Source organism: Hesperophylax consimilis, chromosome 15 (assembly GCF_061612785.1).
Source record: "Hesperophylax consimilis isolate HC1 chromosome 15, BYU_Hcon_1.0, whole genome shotgun sequence".
Classification (NCBI taxonomy): Eukaryota; Metazoa; Arthropoda; class Insecta; order Trichoptera; family Limnephilidae; genus Hesperophylax; species Hesperophylax consimilis.
Genome location: NC_142850.1, coordinates 24,326,305 through 24,342,261, shown reverse-complemented (window position 1 = coordinate 24,342,261; position 15,957 = coordinate 24,326,305). Strand labels below are relative to the sequence as shown.

Below are 15,957 nucleotides of genomic sequence, written 5' to 3'. Positions count from 1 at the left end.
CCTCTGAAGAAACAGTATTTTTGACAGTAACAATATTAACAAACCATCCAAATCAAATCATCCAAATATTATTATTATTATAATTATTTTCAATCTTAGTACGAAATCTCCATTACGAAAAAAGTCATTACTCGTCGAGACGTTGACTTCTAAATGCTTGCGAGATAATTTTATTTTTCCAAATATCAGATTTATATTTCAACCATAGCGTCAGCATATTTCGTTATCTTGGAAAAAAATATCCCTTTTCCGGAATTTAATGTTTTTTTTTCATAAAACCTACCTGCCTAATTTCAAAGCTCTTTTTAAATAACAAAAATGCGAGGAATATAAAGTGTATACCCACGCAAAGCATGATTGGTATAAATAGCTAAAATGTCTGTTTGCAAAAGGTCACATTTTAGGCTCGTGGAGATACAATTTCGGTAACCATATAAAGGTGAGAGTTCACCTGGATAACCTTCTTAGGACACTCCTCCAGCCACGTCCTTCTTCCCAGAGAAAGTACTCGTATAATCTCTTTATCATATTACTTGCTTCCCGCTTGAAGGATTCCTTCCTTCCACAAATTGAATCAGGGGGGAAGAGTAGTGGAGCGGATATTTTAAATGCCTTACAAAGACAGATTCCACGTAATCTAATCATACCATAGAACAAGGAACTGCCAACTTGGATAATTTCAAAAAGGTGTAGTAAGTACCTTGAATGGATTTTTACAGAATATTTTGACACCAACATGGAAAACATTATGTGATTGTGGTTTGTTATCGATAATGTTTAATTTTAGAATTAAAGATTTCCAATCAAAATAAAAAAAATGAAATTATGAATGTTCACGTTCTAACATAAATAATTTTATTTTCCATTTCGATTTCATTGTCAAAATAACTCTCATTGTTACCATTTTTTAAAGCCCGCACAAAACGATCGAAATCTGGCGAGGTACGCGTGCCGTCATACATATCTCGGGTTTGTCGGAAACAATAAAGTCAATTCTACTCGGATCGGAATGAAATCATCAAATCCGAAAAATTGTTAATTCTACGTATTATTATATTGAGCATGATAACAATATTATATTGAGCATGATAACAATATTATAGATGCCAATATGCAACCTAAACAATGTGCAAACATGTTTAACTCTTTTTTTGCTAATGTCGGAAAAAATCTTGCGAAAAATATCCAAAAATCTTTTATCCCGGAAAATCATAATAATGAAAACTTACAGGAACGTAATATACTCTCAACGTTTGAAACAACAACAGAATGTGAAATCATAAAAATAATAGATAATATGAAAGGAGGTTCGTCTCCCGGTTTTGATTCTATTACGGCACATATGTTAAAATCTATGAAACCTTATTTAATAAAACCAATCACTCATTTAATAAACTTAAGTTTAACAAAAGGAATATTTCCAACGAACTACAAAAATACAATAATCTCACCTATTTACAAATCTGGAGACCCACATCAAGTAACAAATTATCGACCAATCTGTTTAATTTCAAATATAGGAAAAATCTTTGAAAAAATAGTAAAAAAACAATTGGTCAATTTCCTAGATAATAATAAAATACTACACAAAGACCAGTTTGGATTTATAAAATCTTTCAGCACACAAGATGCTATTGCTAACGTAACTTCATACATTTACGATAATAGATACGATACTTCAATACTTTAGATAAAGGCAAAAAATGTGCAGGTATATTTATTGATCTCAGAAAAGCTTTTGATAGCATATCCCATAAGATTCTACTGAAAAAATTGAATAATATAGGTATAAAAGACAACGCGATTAAATGGATTTCAAACTACCTAAAAAATCGACCACAAATCGTAAAAATAAATAATGTTAATAGCGATAAAGAACATTCTGACTTTGGAATCCCGCAAGGTACAGTGCTTGGACCAATTCTTTTCACCATATATGTTAACGACATTTTCTTTCAACCACTACATGGCCAAATTACTTCGTATGCCGACGATACAGTTCTAATAATAAGCGAAAAAACTTGGGAAAACGTAATACTTAAAGCCACTGAAGACATAAATACTCTTAAGAATTTCTTCGACATTAATTTATTATCACTAAATAGCGATAAAACATATGTAATTCCATTTGCAATACACACAAAAGACATCCCTAAAAATTTTAACATTATCATTCATGACAATTCCAAAATACATAATAAAAATTACTGTCTCCAAAACTGCACAATACTAAAAAACACAAACACAATCAAATATCTAGGAGTAATTATCGATAAAAATTTTAATTGGAAGGAACAAATATGTCAAATTGTAAAAAAAATCAGAAAACTGATATATGTATTTTTAAGAATCAGAAATTTTTTGTCTTTAAAAAACCTATATTTTATATATTATGCCTTAGTCCAATCAACTCTACAATATGGTATCATTAGTTGGGGATCCACATACAAAACTAACCTTACTCCAATAGAAGTGGTACAAAGGTTAATAATTAAAATAATATTAAGAAAACCTTCCGATTACCCAACGGATCGATTATTCGAAGAATTTCAAGTGCCTTCATTTAAAGATCTTTATACTAAAAATGCATTAATTCAAATCATAAAAGAAAAAGACAAGTATCAATTTCTAACTGAAAACCGTACTCGACTTAAATATATATTTTCCATGCCCACAATTAAACACTTCCTTTGCACAAAATTATTACACTTACCGGGCAAGAATTTTTTTCAATCGACTACCCGAAGAAATTAGAAACATTAATGATAACATCCAAATAATAAACACTGTGAAAAAATATTTTAAAGATAAACTTACAAAAAAAAATGTTTCCAATTGAATTAATCTTAAGAATAACTCATCTCAATTAGTTTCCTTAAGTAACATTCCATTCTTCAAATAAGTTTAAAATCATATTATTTTTAATTACCTACATACTGTAATAAAACAATGTACACTCCATTTCCAGCCACAAGCTAATGCTTCTATGGAAGAGGGTTCTTGAAATATTTGATCATATATTGTAACAAATAAACAAAAATGTACTTATATAATAAAAAAAAAAAATATATATATATATATATAACTGAACGTGTATATTTAGAATCAGCGATAGTTCATTACATGAATATAGGTTTTTTACCATAATATTTGTCACTTAAGTTCCTCATTGGGTAGGTACTTTTTGGATTTTTCATGGCTTGATAGTCAACTAAGAGACGTTCTTCTAGTTAGGTATTGTAGTTGGTTACAATTTTACATATTATCTTACCAATAACTGTTATTGGTAATATAATATTATTTAAGATAGTGTTACTGTGTATTATTTTTTAAAACGGGATTACCGTGTAAGATTCCCAACTATTCCCAACCGTCAATGAGATTATGGCATCGCCAATTATTAGGGTAGGTGTATTTTTAGGCTGAAGGTAATGGGAAGGGGAAGGTGTGGAAGTATCTGTCTTCGTGAAATAACACAAATTAATCAAATAAAATGTACTTGCGCACGCAGCGATTTTAACCCGCAACTTCCGAATTCGTAACCGAGAATCGTACCGCTCAACAACATAGTACGTCGTTAAAGCTGAATTGTAACTAAATTTTGTGTTTGACCTTTTCGGTATGTGGTATCAAGATGAGAATTCTCCTGAAAACACAAATTACGAGGTAGGTAACTGAAATTATTATTTTATAAAGTGATGTCTTGGGAACAGGGTACACAAGCCTAGATGAACAAAATGGCTGTGTTTGGTTGGTGCTCTTTATACCTATAGCACAATAGACATTTTCTCGTAATACAACAATAACACCAAACTGAAAAAAAAAGTAATATTGCATGAAGATTCGGTTGAAAGATTTGAAATGCGAAAAATTTGGAAAACACAATTTTGTCTTCCATCTCTATTCCTGCAATCGTCTGATTCTTGAATTAGGAAAGTTATCCCTCGGATCTTACATTTTTCTTTCCAGACTTCGCCATACTTCTTGAGAAGAAGCTACAACGATATTTTAGTTCAAGTTTCGTGTAAGTATTAGATTGGATTAGTTGCATCTCCCTTGATAGTTTATTAAACTGAGATATACCACAGCATCCCCCTCAGTGGGGCACTAGTAATCAGGACCGGGCCTACGCGGGCGCAATCGGAGCGCTGATAATACCTACCACCTAACACATCGCCTTTGAGATTATTTTTCACAAAAATGGCGCTGCACAAAAATACTAATCGTCCAAATAATATTGATTACAGTGATCACCTACCAAGGCGTGGTTTTGACAAGGGACGTCAAAAAAAAACTAGGGCCGGCCCTGATAATAAAAGGTACTGCTAATTAGATTTAGCAAGTCTCACCTTGTCTTATATAAATAGTTTCCGTTTGGGTTCTTATGCCGCGTTGGGAGTTGGCAACACTCCAGAACCTCTATACGAGTACCTACACGCTATTGCAGAATCCATTACGAAGGCTCGTGGTCCTTTGTTGTTTAGGAAAACTGCCAACCTGTGTTCTGCAACCTGCAATACCTACTGTCTATTTTGAATGGTTTAACCATGACAAATGTTTCACTTATTTTTAGCGACTGCGTCGCTAGCGTTTTTGAAAACTCGCATAGACGCGCGACGGTGGAGTATATTTTTTAATCTCGTTTTTCATTGAACTACCGCTTTAGTTGAGATGCGCAAAATAATTGAAATGCGAGAAAAAAATGTGAAAACTAAGAGTTGGGATACCGTAATAAATATTTTGCAAATATTGTTATTATTTTTTATTGTTATTTTAGACACATTATGTGTGGTGAACGTATGTCTGTCGGTATGAAAGAGACAGGCATATCTGAGTGAGACAGCATGACCGAGACGTATAAAAAGGCGTGTCTGTTGTAACTCGTCCTCTCTTTGCAATAACATCTCGAATACTGTCCATTTGTATAAATACTAAAGCAACCTAATTAAACCAAATAGTATGGAATACCAAACGTATTTTATTTACAAATTATCTGAGTAATCGGCACGGCAGATCACCACATTATGTATCTTGAATGACCATGTAAAATTTCTAAATTTGGAGGTAGCTAATAAGTCTATATAATGTTGTTCACATTAACTCCACGCAGAAGGCCCTCAGGAAAATAATTTCTCTCTGGGTCAACGTCATGTTTGGGGAGGAGAGCATCGCGAGGGTAAGTCTTTTTTACAAGAGGAAGGAGTGAACATGTATCTTGAAGAGACCCATGTCGTAGAAGGGAGGAAACACAGAGGCCGGAAAATCGATCCACAGCCGAACTGTTTAACTAAAGAACGAGTCTTAGACCCGTTCTCATGTGACAAATGTAAACCGTGTATAAATGGTCGGCGCGCGTTTGGCGTGTTTTCCAACGATACACCGATACCGAAGGGATCAATGACGCTAGTTTCTCGGGGCATCTTCTATTGAAATACTGGTAGAAAAGGGACAGCACTCCCACCAGACGCGTGTGGAATCTATCAAATAGACCGCTTTATGAACTTGAAAAAAATGTGTTACGGTACCAGTCCTTGTTTTCATGTATTCTAGCAGGCATTCATTGAGTTTTGATGGATTATTTTTTAAAATTATTCTTAGTTATTATTTACCTGCCAGTAACCTTCCGTATTTTATCAGTAATATACCTCTCCCATATTTTACTGTACCTGCTCGTAGGCACCGGAGTGTTTTCCTTGGGAACTGGTTACAATGTCAAACTGCCAAGCAATCTGAGAAGGGTCAGGTCAAGTTTTCCTCTTTGTGAGTCGTACCTCTTACTCATTTACTATTCAGGGGCTCTTACACGGGGGCCCCTACAAACTCAGATTCTCGGAAGGCAGGGGTTCAAATCATGTTTCAAAGTCCGCCAGGTTAATTGCGTAATAAGAGTAAGCAATTGAGCATGGAGTTATAGTATCCGTTGGAGATACCCAGAATAAAATAAATTCATAATATAAAACTAAATTCAAGAATCGACCCGTGCTTACAGTACCTAACGTTAAATTTTTTTTTGTCAAAATCCGTTAAGAATTAAAATATACATGGTTAATATACATATTTTCCCCAATTCAAACATAATAAATAATTGCTCAATTGAGTTGGGCAGTTTCGTTAAAAAAAATTTTTTTCGCAATCAGCCTCGAAATATCTACATTTGTAAATAAATAACAAAATACATATGTTCTTAATATATACACGATTAATATACATATGTTCTTAAAATATACATAGTTAATGTACATATGTTATTAAAATATACAAGGTTAAAATATACATATGTTCTTAAAATATACATGGTTAAAATACATATGTTCTTAAAATTTCTTGTCTTTATTTCGTTTGGGATAAAAATTATAAAAGAATATAAATATATTTTCCGATAAAAAAATACATAACTTAAAATGACGGATTCTAGAGTAAAAAAATCTGGAAAAAAAGTTCGTAGGAAATCAAAACATTTTGCGGATCTTTCTTGAGCTTATGAAAAGATAATAAATAAATAAAAATATCAGAATTTCACCCAAAACTTATCTTACTTGACGGACGACTTGGTCGAGGGGCAAGGTTCGTAGAAAATGTATTTAACAAAATTGGCTCATACAGAAAAAAAAAATCTATTAGTTTTATTATTTTTGGAATAACTTCATTAGTAATATTTAAGACAATGGTTCAACAATTTTAAGTTTCGATTGTATATTTTTCTGTTTAAAATTTTAATTTTAGAATCGCTAATTGTCTTTAATGAAAACATTTTACCCGCTTAATTTCTGTTGCTTCACAATTGATTCATTAAAATAATATAAAGCATATTTGCGGCACATTCCAGAGTAAAAGATACTTTCAGTATCGCCCTAGTGAAATACCACTATTCAGTATTGAAACGTTGCTTGAAATGGCTTTAGCCGTGTTCGCTGTACAGATCTGAATAACCAGGTACTAACCCACCTACTTCCTCTCCATCTCCTTCCATTCCCCACTAACTTTAGCCTCACCACATACCCCAATTGGGGATGCCATAGTACCACTGGCTCCAAACGGTTGGAAGCAGTTGGTAATTTTTTAAGTTTAACCACATATTATATTATTTATTTTATCTGCTTCTTTCATGTCGGCTTAATGACGTAGTTGTCAATTTAAGATGATCGACTAAAGCGGGTTTGGGCATAAAAAGTGGTAAGACGTGTTCTATGCATAAAACCTGCAGTTGTCGAAGTCGCTGGGAGATACGCGCTCCAAACCAGTCTGCTCTGACTTGCTAACAAGACCGCATCACAGGCAGGGGCGAATTTACTCTACACACTCTGAATGCGCAGGACTAAGGCTCTACGCTGACAAGGAATCCCATGTTATTTTAAAATATGTCATTAAAGTCATCTAGTGCAGTGATCCCAAACCTTTTTTTGGCGCGGACCGGTTAACGATTGACAATTATGCCGCGGCCTTTCGAGGGGTTGCCGTTGATTGTTTTGATTTAAGGCGAAGCTTCATGCTAAATCACTATTTTGATTCATCTTTATAACGAATTGGTTTACATTATGAATACCATAAAATATGCTTTAGATAAATTGAAGCTTTCCTATCGTTTCCCTTGAGTAGAATATGAATAAAAAAATAAATTGCTCAGTAAAAAATATTAATGTAAACAACTAAAAAATATTTTTTTCAATAGAAATGTATGAACGCGTAAAGGAAAAAACTTTTAAAAAATACAGTATTATAGCTAAGATTATCTGTGACAGTTTCACTTGATTAACTTTTTTTGCTTTCTTATAAAATTATTTACAAAATAAATAAAAACCAGAATTTGTTCTTGAAATCGAACGTTTCTAGACTCCGTTTGTCAAGTAATTTTAATGCCCATTACCTACAATATAAGGTATACCAAGAATATACACATTTTCGGCTTGTAGCTTCCTCTTAATAATCGTGTTTAAAATAAAATACAGTTACACCAAAAAATTAATATACAGAGATTTAACATTTTAACTCTTACCAGATCGTCGATTTTCACTTTTTCAAGTATCGATAAGATTTCCTCGATTGGTAGACGTCTCGACTCGATCTTCGATCGATAAAGGACAGCTTTTGACACCAAATGATTGAATAGTTTTACCTTATTTAAGTTAGGTGAGACAGCCTTTGGTGTCAAAGGAGCGACTAATTTGGTGTCAAAGGAGCGACTAATTTGGTGTCAAAGGAGCGACTAATTTGGTGTCAAAGGAGCGACTAATTTGGTGTCAAAGGAGCGACTAATTTGGTGTCAAAGGAGCGACTAATTTGGTGTCAAAGGAGCGACTAATTTGGTGTCAAAGGAGCGACTAATTTGGTGTCAAAGGAGCGACTAATTTGGTGTCAAAGGAGCGACTAATTTGGTGTCAAAGGAGCGACTAATTTGGTGTCAAAGGAGCGACTAATTTGACAAAATTTTGGTTTTTAGGCAGGCTCTTGCGCCGCGGCCCTTAACATTTGATCTACGGCCCGAAACAGGGCCGCGTACCATGGGTTGGGGACCACTGATCTAGTACAAAGTGGCAAAGTTTTTTGTCGGGATTATTTTATAATTGCCGTTAATGTCTGGAGACAGTTTTGGGAAAGTCGAGAGGGGTATTTTTAAGAAATATATAGGCCGATAAATATCATTTCACAGCAGATGATTCGTAAACCCACTTTATCATGTGGCATTTGTCAATTGCATACAAATGTCGGGCACGCGATTGAAGTCTCTCAAGGGGTTCAATGACAACCACAATGAGCACCTTCCATTGAAATAACAGTAGAATAATCGAAACCGCTTACTAATGTCTATTACACGTTATTTGCGCAAAAAGACTATCAAAGGTAATAACATAGTATCTAATATGTGAAATTTTCGATAGTGCGTGCACGGAGAAAAATGACAATTACTGATTTTTTTTAAATCTCTTAATTTTTTTGGTAATCCGTTTAAAAACGGGACTCCAGGCAGTTTCCTCATAAACTTTTAGTAAATTCGTAATAATATCGGAACACGTCTTCATGCACCTAACTATTAATAATATATAATGACGAAATGCGAAAATATTAGGATTTTTAAGAACACATGTTCAGAAATCGTGTTGATACATTGGTATTTTACTGAAAGTTTATCGGGAAACCTATCAATTCATTCGTTAGCGGCTTTCAATCCCGTTTGAACCAAATTACAAATAATTTGTAAAGATTCTTAATAAATTACCAATATTTTTTATTAGTAAGTTTTCTCCGTGTGGTGAGAGTTTGGTACCTACTTATTTTTCATCTACGCAAAACAATAGTTTTTAAAATATTGTAATTTATAAACTCTCCGCCCTGGTTTTACCGATTTTTGTTTGTTTTCTGTTCAATTTTCCGGTTGGTGATGCAATTAGGGTCCCCGAATGAGTAAATCCGCCCCTGTTGACATCTGAGTTCAGCGCAAGTATAAAGTTTCAACGACTAGATTTGAAATGTAATCCGAGAGTCTAAAGAACGAGCTATGCAAGTTACCTTTCCCGATTGAGTAAGAAACACATTGGACATAATATTTATAAATAAAATCTAATATCTAATGTATAGATATAATATCACTATATTTACGAACACCGAAATCTTTAATCTCTCATTTTGGAGACCTCAGCACTTACCACATCTGAAATATTTATAGTACCACGTATAGCTAGAAGAGTAGTTAGTATTTACTACCCGTCTTCACCCGAGATTTAAACTTTTAAATATAGAACTCTCAGGACGGCGTCTTGTCTTATATTTTGACAGTTATTTTTTTTCAAAACTCCATAGGTAATTAATAAAATAGGTTGCAAACTGAAAATAGTAACTTCCTGATATTTGTTCAGTTTCAAATAATTCACCGTTCGCGAGTATCTGCTGTTTCAGACAAGACATAGAGATAAAGAAATATTTATTTAATATTCACCATTTCACAGTTTTGAAGTTACGTCATCGTAATATCTATTACTAATGATATTTTCCTCAGTCAAGGTCTTACCTGTGTTCGTTCTTCTACATATGACATTAATTCATATTACATGTACGAACAACAAACAAGTACCTATGCTTTATCGCAAATACAGCAACCAAGATCAAAGTTACAAGTGGCATTGCCATTCAACATTTATTTAATCGTGTATTATGCCCAAGCCACACGAGACTAGTATTTCAAGCCAGGATAGCAAGCTATAAATTGCTAGTAACCTAGAAATCTATTAAGTCCAGCTACGTGTAGACAGAACTGGTTTTTTTTAGCGTCTCAAATCAGGATAGTTTAATTGTACGGGGTTCTTTATTTGATCCCCACCACCACCGAAGTTATTATCTTGGCTTTGTGATTAGCTTCGTCCGACGAAGCTAGTACATGATCGGCTAGTGTGGTAAGTGTCTTTTTCCCTAAGGATGTATAGTTACTCTGATAACTGCAATGATATTGGATTAAAATTTCTTAGCATCCTAGCCAGGAGAGTAAGCCAAGATCTTGCTAAAATAGGACGTTGGCATGTTATTTTGCTATCCTGGCTTGAAATACTTTACTTGTGTGGCTAGGGCATAAGTTATATAATAATCTAAAATGGTTCAACCCTCACCATGTGTGCAAATTATAATATTATATGATGTAAGGGGAAACCTCGAAAGCAACGGAATAACACAAATTATGCAAGAACAACTTTTTGTGCCTAACAAATATACTCGTGGGAGATCTCATGCACTTTTTATGCTCCGAAAGCGAGGACTTCTGCGTATCAGAACGCGCAAATTAACAGAGCAACTCAACTGTTTAACAATTCTGCATTGACCATCGACATTTTCAACGTCACTTACAGACATTTCAGCAACTATCTGTTGACGTATGTCACAAAATAGTAAAACTGCCCCCATGACCTTTAAAACTTATACGTACCTCAAATTTATGATCTTCTCCACAAAATATTAGTGCATAACCGTTTTGTGGAGAACATGAACAAATAAATAAATAAATAGTACGACAATTTCACTTACTGTTATGGACGCTCTGGATCAGACAGCTAGCCAGTTTTCTTGCTGCACTTCTGTTTGGTTTAACTCTGCCTTTATTAACTCCCCTTGAAGAATAAATATTCAGGCTTTTCCTGCGTCTCGTATTCCTTACTTTCCTCCGCTTTTCTTTCCGACAATCTTTCTCGCGGCTCAAACATAACTCTAATTCTTTCTCTTCTGGATCAGGCGCTGTTTCATCTTCGAAGGTTTCATACTCGTAATCGTCGTCTTCTTGCATTGACGCGTAGTGTTGAAACTCTAACGGTGGAAGATATGCTTTAGTTCGGAAATTATTCATTTTCTTCACACCATGCCAAACTGGCTCCACAGGCGCACATCTTTCTTCATCATGGTGATGTTTTACCGTTCTTTCTAATGGTGGAAGCGTTTGTTGAAAATTTGGTTGTCTTTGGTATTTAGCTTTACTTTTGCAATACATCGTATTTTGTTGAAATGGAAGAAAACTGGATTTGATATGGCTTCTTTCGCAATTGAGATATCTTGAGTCATATGTTGGTCTACTCCGCGCGTCATTCATTGAATTATCAACACAACTAAAGCCTCTTGTGTTGAAGTTTTTACAATCTTTACTTTTCCAATCAGCCGTCCTTGATTTCATGATGTCACCTCTCATTTCTTTTTCAGTTCGACAATTGCCTTTATTTACAAGTCTGTGTTCGTTTTTGTTCACGCACCTGTACTCTGAACTAGCAGTTTGATGATTATTGTAACAGGTGGGTTGTTCGTTTCTTGCCGTACATGTTTTGTCTTGGTGACAGTGGATGTGTTTGCTTGTCGCGGGAACGTTTGAACTAGTTTTTGGATAGTTAATTGGGTCGGTTTGAGTCGGACTGTCTGTCCTGCTGGTGTGGTAGGAAGTAATTCTAATTCCAGGTTGTTGCCTCCACGGGGTAGATTGGTAGCTTTGGTTCCAGGAAGGAGGGAAGCAATCCGGAGGGGCCTGGGTCATGGTGGGAGGGTCGGGAGACAGAATACCGAATGGATGAGAGAAATAAAAGAGGCAGAGAGGAGGCATCTGAAACAAACAGATATAATAGGTTAGATAACAAAACAATTATATAAACCGTCATGAAGGTTCTATATCAAAGCAGTTTTTTTGTATTATTTAAATTTTATTTTAGATACTATTAATTTATTTTAATTTTTTTATAGCTACATACAAAATATGATATTAAATATACGTATAGTAAATTGTATTTCTTAGTACTCCTCACTAGGGTGACCTGTGCTGGGGAAAACTAAAGTTATTCATTTCTGTTTTATTAGTTTTCTATGTCGTTTTTAATGTTTTTTTGTCGTTTTTTCATTAAAATATTTCAGGCAGATTTTTATTCTTAATTTGTAATCAATCAAAGGAAAGATGTTGTGGAGTTTCGTCGAAAAATAAATATAATTTCTTGGTCCGAATGTGGTTTTATGACCTGGAATATTTTTTAGGATTCAGTATTTTTGAATATTTTCAATAGTATATTTTTAGCATATATTTATTGTATATTTGGTACATCAAAACATAAAAAAAAAAACAACAAAAAATATATTGTAAATTTCAATCGAAGGCGTTCTTATGGGTACTTTCAGTATGGTCTTTACGATTCCTTTTGAATTGTGTTCAGGTTATGTATATACTTAGGATACAGCAGATCCCCATCCTATAATTCCATATTCAATACGAGAATGACATAAAGCTTAATAGATTTTTTCATGTCCTTTTTATTTACCATATTTCTTAGATTTTTAAAGAAATATATAAGTTTTGTAAGTTTTTCCGTGATACCTTTGATATGTAGGTCCCATCTAAGATATTTAACAATTACTACCCCGAGATATTTTATGCTTTGTGATTTTTCTATAATTGGGCATTGTGACATTAAACTTTATTTCCATGGTATTCGTGTAATTTTAGTACGAATGCTTTTACTAATTTTAGTTGGTTTTACACTATGGAATTGTCTAAAAGAATTGAGACTGTTGACATTAATGATCAGCAATGTGCTTATTTTTAACGTTCAGTTTTATAGTGCTATTTAAAGGGTATTTTATTTTAAAAGAAATTACCACCAGGTAATAATTCCACCCTTACATCAATATGAATAAATTTAATATATTGGCGTAGGTACATGGTACGTGTTAACTGAGTTTAATGATAAATAAAATTAATATTTTCAGTGTAGTTATTTATGAATTGGTTAATATTTGATTAGTACCTAAACATAATTACTAATTAGGCTAGTTTAAATATTTCGATCACAACACAGTTAAAGGTTTGCTATGATTAGTTTCTAACCAAGTAAATAACGTGACCAGCTGTTTTGTTTTCAAATTCCATCAACGATATAATCAATTACGAACTATTTTTGACAGTTTATTTACCGTAAGCTCACGGAAGCTTTTAGCTAGATGCAAGCAAGGCCGTGCCATTTACCATGATAGCTAGTTCAATAGGTAATGGCTATTTCCTGTGCCGTGCGATGATAGCAGATAGCCCATATCGTATTATTAGCTCACGGAAGCTTTTAGCTAGATGCAAGCAAGGCCGTGCCATTTACCATGATAGCTAGTTCAATAGGTAATGGCTATTTCCTGTGCCGTGCGATGATAGCAGATAGCCCATATCGTATTATTAGCTCACGGAAGCTTTTAGCTAGATGCAAGCAAGGCCGTGCCATTTACCATGATAGCTAGTTCAATAGGTAATGGCTATTTCCTGTGCCGTGCGATGATAGCAGATAGCCCATATCGTATTATTAGCTCACGGAAGCTTTTAGCTAGATGCAAGCAAGGCCGTGCCATTTACCATGATAGCTAGTTCAATAGGTAATGGCTATTTCCTGTGCCGTGCGATGATAGCAGATAGCCCATATCGTATTATTAGCTCACGGAAGCTTTTAGCTAGATGCAAGCAAGGCCGTGCCATTTACCATGATAGCTAGTTCAATAGGTAATGGCTATTTCCTGTGCCGTGCGATGATAGCAGATAGCCCATATCGTATTATTAGCTCACGGAAGCTTTTAGCTAGATGCAAGCAAGGCCGTGCCATTTACCATGATAGCTAGTTCAATAGGTAATGGCTATTTCCTGTACCGTGCGATGATAGCAGATAGCCTATATCGTATTGTCGGTAGCGGAAATATTGCTTGATATACTTAACTTTGCAGGTGGCCGTAATAGGAAAATGAATACCACATGACATTTTTCGGTATTCGGTGGTCAAAATATATCTTCTGTTTTCTGAAGCGACATAATTGAGAAAACCCATGGAAAGCAATACGTAAAGCATCATTCTTAAGGTTTAGATTTTAAGACTGATTTCGGTTTGTACCATGATTCTGATCGCGATTCCGAAATTTCAGCCCGTTTGGTACCATAGAGCCAGAAAAAATGGCTATTGAATTTCGAACCTATGTCTCCAAATAGCGCCCATAAGAATAATTGTTTTTACTAGAAATGCAACTTTATTCAGATTTTGTGACTAATTTCAATTGAGACTGTGATTCTCACCACGATTCTAAAATTTCAGTCCGTTTTGGTACCATAGAACCTGAAAAAATGGCTTTCAAAGTTCGAACCCAAGTCTCAAATTACCGCCCACAAGAATGATGATTTTCCCAGAAATGCTACTTTCTGCAGTTTTATAACTGATTTCAATTGAGACTGTGATTCTCGTCACGATTCCAAAAGTTCAGCCCGTTTGGTACCATAGAGCCTGAAAAAATTCATTTCAAGATTTCATTTTGCCATTTGAAAATTAAAAGTTTTTATCAGCTTCGCGGTAAATAGATTATTTAGTTATCAGAAGGCTATAATAACATATCTCACTAATAATTATAATTAAGGTTAGTATAATACTTTTCTTCTGCAAAGTAAATAAAAATCATTTGATTGAAATTAATAAAATACTTCGTTTTTACCACTTTTATTGTTTATTACCAACATGTTTCATGAGTAACGCTCACTTCTTCAGGGTTTTTAATAAAACTAATTATAAATAATAGATATAAACAATGGTGTCAATAGAAAATAATAGACATAGACAATGGTGTCATTAAAAAATAATAGACAAAGACAATGACAACAATGAAAAGATAAAACGGATAGGGGAAAGAGAGGCAATTTGGAACAATTTACAAAGGGAATAGGTTTAATATTGGGTCATTTAAAAATAATTTTTGATTGTTAATAATATTCAAATTTGATAACTGATCCACTGAATGTACATGTATGTACATTCAGTGGATCAGTTATTGACGGCCGGCATAGTCCAGTGGTAACGCATTGGACTGCCATTCCGAAGGTCGCGGGTTCGAACCCGGCGTGCGCAAATAAATTTTATTTGATTAATTTGTGTTATTTCACAATTAATTAATTAAAATAATATATAGTATATTTGCGGCACGTTCCAGAGTGGAAGATACTACCAGTATCGCCCTGGTGTAAGACCACCATTCAGAATTGAAACGTTGCTCCAAATGGCTTTAGCCGTGTTTAGTGACTAGATCTGAATAGCCAGGTACTTCCCCACCTTCCTCTTTCCCTTCCCCACTTACCTTCAGCCTCACAACATCCCCCAATTGGGGATGCCATAGTCTCACTGGCTCCAGACGGGAGCAGTTGGGACTCTTGTGAGGTATTCACTATAAAAAAAAAATAAAAAAAATGTTTGTAAAAATAAATATATAAGTACTTTACTTAGGTACCATATTTTTTTATTAATTCTTCGATGATTAAGTACCTACTGTATTTTTAATCAACTTTTGTTTTCTTACTAAGCTGTACAATTAATGAATTTATGTGTATTCATTGTATTGGTCATTTTTTTACATTTTGTTCAGGGATTGATTCTATAATTGTATTCCAACTTCTACTATGGCGACTCCACCGACTGCAAAGTTAAGCGGTCAAGCTGTACCTGG

At 34.2% G+C, this 15,957-nt stretch overlaps 1 protein-coding gene across 1 annotated transcript in view; it reads right to left on the bottom strand.

Annotated features, from left to right (window-relative positions):
* Positions 1 to 11,190, bottom strand: part of LOC149417530 (uncharacterized) — a 159,589-nt gene extending 148,399 nt beyond the window's left edge. The window contains exon 1 of the mRNA XM_089640382.1: positions 11,008 to 11,190. The gene's annotated coding sequence lies outside the window, so the exon portion shown is untranslated. The remainder of the gene's footprint in view (positions 1 to 11,007) is intronic.
* Positions 11,191 to 15,957: the final 4,767 nt, after the last annotated feature.